The 4753-nt window shown below is 37.6% G+C and overlaps 1 protein-coding gene across 2 annotated transcripts in view; it reads left to right on the forward strand.

Moving 5' to 3' along the window:
• Window positions 1–4753, forward strand: part of LOC106874285 (calcium-dependent protein kinase C) — a 344185-nt gene that overhangs the window by 687 nt on the left and 338745 nt on the right. The gene's annotated exons all lie outside the window — the stretch shown is intronic.

Genomic DNA, 4753 nt, shown 5'->3' on the forward strand with positions numbered 1-4753 from the left:
TGTGCGAATAGTTGTTGATATTTCTCTCAACTCACTTTGCTTCTGTGCTTCATGTATGTAACTCTAAAGTCTAAAAAAACTGACAGTATGATAGGGAAAAGAGATTGACAGATAGATGGATAGATAAGTAGATGGATCGCTAGATTGACAAGATATATATATATATATATATATATATATATATATAAATATACATATATATATATATACACACATAGTATGTGTGTGTGTACATACATACGTGAGGGAGAGAGGGAGAGAGAGATAGACAGAGGGCGGGAGGGAGAGAGAGAGACAGAGAGATTGCGAGACGGATAGATAGAAGCATTAATAGATATATAAATACATACATAGCTTGACAGATAATTACAAATGTATACATAGAAAGACATGCAGTTTGTGTTCTTTTATTCTCTTTTATTTTTGTTATTTTCATTTCTTTTTATATATCTCGGCGGGGTTTTGCTCCGGTTTACTTCACCAACAACACCACAACAATACAAAAGCATCAACTTTACTACTACTACTGCTGTTACTTTTATAACAACTCCACCACACCAAACACCACTAGCGGTGCCCAAACATCAGCACCAACAACAACTCTCACCACCCACACGTCTCGATAATGCTGCCTATCATCATCATCATCGTCATAACCATCAATCTTGTCGTTCCTCTTCAGCATTCCTTCATCATCATCATCATCACCATCGTTTGTGCCTTTGACTTGATCTTAAGTGCGCGCGCGTGTGTGTACATAAATCGTTGAAAAGTACTTGATACTATAATAGATATGTGTGCGCGTAAAAATGTAGATATGTAATATGTATCACCGCACAAATTGTATGTTATGTATTTGTATATGACTGCGTGTGGTGCGTGTTTGCGTATGTGCATATGTACGTACGTGCATGTGCTTAAGTGTCTATATCTGAAAAAACATTCTATGTATGTGTGAATGAACGTATGTCTGTATATGTTCTTTATATTGCATGTACGTTTGCATGTGTCTATATTTGTAAATACCTGTATGTATGCCGTATGTGTCTATATACATGCTTGTATCTCTACATGTCTATAAGTGTAAACAAGCGTATGTAGTGTGAATTTATATATGTAAACATAAGTGTGTTAGTATGTGGCGATGTGTAAATATGTCTGTTTGTGCCCACAGAATTCCAGTATCTATCTACCTATCTGTCTGTCTGTCTATCTATCTGTCTATCTATCTATCAACGTGTGTATCACGTCTTTCTGTCTAGCTAGCTATTTGTCTACTTTGACTATCTACAGCTATTGAAGGAAATGTTCTCTTGTTATAACATCAACAAATATCCTTATTAGCTATTATTGAAATAAGTACCAGTTACATACTGTTTGCCGATTCACTTGACTACACTACACCTACCCCTGCAAACGAGAGTGGCTTTGTGCCAATGTAAGATACTATCGTGGTAGTAGTAACAACACTATCAAGTGGCAGAAACGGTAGAGTGCCAGACTAAAATACCCTACGGTATTTAGTTTCTTTTTTTACTTTTCCGAGTTCAAATCCAGTCGCGGTTGAGTTTGTTTTCATTTTTCCAGAGCCCCGTGATATCTGACCAGTGGTTCTGAAACTTATTTGTCATGGAACCCTTATGACAATTTTCCGAAAACCGCATAACCCTTGCCACCCAAAATTTTAATAGAAAATTGAAGTAAAACAAAAATTGTTATTGGGAAGAATATATTGATATTGATACATGCGTGCGTCTGTGTGTGTGTGTGTGTGTGCGTATTGTTTGAATAAAATGGTTAACGCTGTTTTCATTATTAAATTTTATTAAAAGATATTTAGCAGAAACCGAGAATTTTTTTCCCGGAACACCGGAGTTCCTTGAAACTCATATTGGTTTAATAGACTGTAATAGATTATACTATTCCTTAAAAGTCTGTGGCCCTATGTCCGTGTTTAAAAGTATTGTTTTGTTGTTGTTGTTGGTGGTGTCATGAATATTATTGTTTTTAAGGTGGCGAACTGGCAGAAACGTTAGCACGCCGGGCGAAATGCTTCGCGGTATTTCGCCTGTCTTTGCGTTCTGAGTTCAAATTCCACCGAGGTCGACTTTGCTTTCATTCTTTCGAGGTCGATAATTTAAGTACCAGTTGCGTACTGGAGTCAATCTAATCGGCTGGCCCCTTCCCCCAAAATTTCGGACCGTGTACCTACAGTAGAAAAGAATGTTGTTGTTGCTAGGCGGAATGCTTAGCGATATTTCGCCTGTTGCTACGTTCTGAGTTCAAATTCTACCGAGGTCGACTTTGCCTTTCATCCTTTCGGTGTCGATAAATTAAGTACCAGTGAAACACTGGTATCGATGTAATCGACTAGTCCCCTCCCACCACATTTCAGGCCTTTTGCCTTGAGTAGAAAGGATTATGATTATTAATATGATTGTTGTAAGTTAAGGGAGAATCGTTAGCATAATGGTCAAAATACTTGTGTGTGCGCATTGTTTGAATAAAACGGTTAACTCCCCAAAAATTTCAGATAGAAAGGATTGTTATAAGTACCAGTTGAACCAACATTTGAAACCATTACTAGTGTTGTTATCAAGGCGGCGAGCTAGCAGAACCGTTAGCATGCCGGATAAAGTACTTAGCAGCATTTCGTCCGTCTTTACGTTCTGAGTTCAAACCCCGCCGAGGTCGACTTTGCCTTCCATCCCTGCGGAATCGATAAAATAAGTACCAGTCAAGTACTGGTGTGGATGTAATCGACTTCCCCCTCCCCTCAAAGACTATTGGCCCATGTCAAAATTTGAAGCTATTATTATTATTGTTGTTTCGGGATTCAATAAAATAAGTACCAGTGGAGCACTGGGGTCGATTACCTCGACTAGTCTCCTCCCCCAAAATTTCAGGCCTTGTGCTTTTAGTTGAAAGGATTATTGTTGTTGTTGTTGCTAATGTATCAGCTGAATCTATCTTGAAGATCGACCTAACTGTGGTAAGAAACAGCGGGCTATCTTCTGCTTCGTACTTGCTATGGCGAAGGAAGTTGTGAGCTTGGAGAACATAGCTTTTCCTCTCAAGCCAGACCTTCATTTATTTTTTTCAAGTACCACTTAAAAGGTTAGGGTACAGACCAAGCAAAGGATAAAGAGGGAGAGAGGGGGAGCAGGAAACTCTTCCCTAGCTAGTAAATTTCATGAAATTTGGATAGAGTGGGGGGAAACTAGTGTTGTTAAATGAGTCTCTTCTATGCAACTAGACTAGACTGGTGACAAAATGTGGAAAAGGGCACTTGTCTTTGGTGTGTAAGGGTAATTCAGGTTTGATATGCGTGAGTACCCCATGTTACCTTATGTGGTTGTTCACCATTGCAGGGCTGCTCGTTGTTTTGTACTGTCATTACTATTTTGTTTTATCAACGTGCTTTTATTGCCTTGATCTCACCTTTCTACTCGATGTAAACCCACCGTTTTGTTTCTTGGATGCTGTTTCCATTTGTATATCACTTTTGTACTATCGCCGACGTCTAGGACCCTTGTAGACGATAAAGAAATTGTTAATAACCTTTTTTTTATTTTCTCCCTGTGAAACTTAGACGTTGAGATTCGTCGTTATTGTTGTTGTTACGTTGATTTTAGATGCCAGTTCTCCTCCTCCTTAAGATTTGGTTTTGCTCTTGAGGGCTGTTATCGTTCATGTTGATCGAACACACGTATGTTTGGGAGTTATCATTGAAATTAAATACCAGTTACATATATATATATAAGTGTGTAACTCATTGCTTTGAAATCATTATTGGCACTTCCGATCCAGGTTCAATTGTGGTGGTATTACAAGCTTCCCTACGTTACAGAAGCGTGGCGTTGCTGATAATATTACCGAAAAGTGGAGCTTTGTTACACATATTTTTCCAAAGCCAGTGGAAAACAGATTTCATGTTACGGAATTCTACGTTACGGCAAGATTTTCAGACAAACAACGTTTCCGTAACGCGGAGATGCTGTATATTGGTCGAAGACTGGCAGCCAGTCATTTGAGGTCAAAACGCACATTTTACTTTAAATTCTGAAATTGAACGTTTTAAGCGAAGAAATCTCAAGAATTATTTCTCATCACAACAATTTATTTGTTTGAAACATAAAATCGATTATTTTCACAAGTTTAACCAGAAACTACGGAACATGTTTTTTCACAAAAATTATGACGGCGTTTTATCAGACAAACCACATACAATGTAGTCACTGAAAAATTTTACTGAACTTTGTTGTCGAACATTCAGATTCAGCTAAACAACGAAGCACCACTCTTAATTCCTAACTTCTTCTTACCTTTAATCTTCAGCCATATTGCAGATTGTATCGACTGCAATGCTGCAATATTTACCTTCGATCACACCTTTAGCAAACAACAGAAAACGTGATTTTTGTGGGGTTTTTTTTTTTTTAATATTCGTTTGTTGTTGTTTTGCACGCTAACAGCAACCATATAACGACAATGAATTTTTTATGTGTCACATCGCTGCTTCGCTATTAAATTCTCGGCTATGACTTGCTGATGTATATCGAGTGGAAAGATTTAAGACTTGTTTATTACTGGGATCCCCACTGACCATGCTCCAATGTCTTTTTACAGGTGGGAAGGCTGTAAGTTTTGAAAAACGAGTGAACAAATTGTCATATTTAAATATAGTTAAGAGCCTTTATTTTTTCAATTTATCCACCCCAAAATAAAAACAAAAAAAAAAAGGATTATATTG

Source organism: Octopus bimaculoides, chromosome 3 (assembly GCF_001194135.2).
Source record: "Octopus bimaculoides isolate UCB-OBI-ISO-001 chromosome 3, ASM119413v2, whole genome shotgun sequence".
In the NCBI taxonomy this organism is placed as follows: domain Eukaryota; kingdom Metazoa; phylum Mollusca; class Cephalopoda; order Octopoda; family Octopodidae; genus Octopus; species Octopus bimaculoides.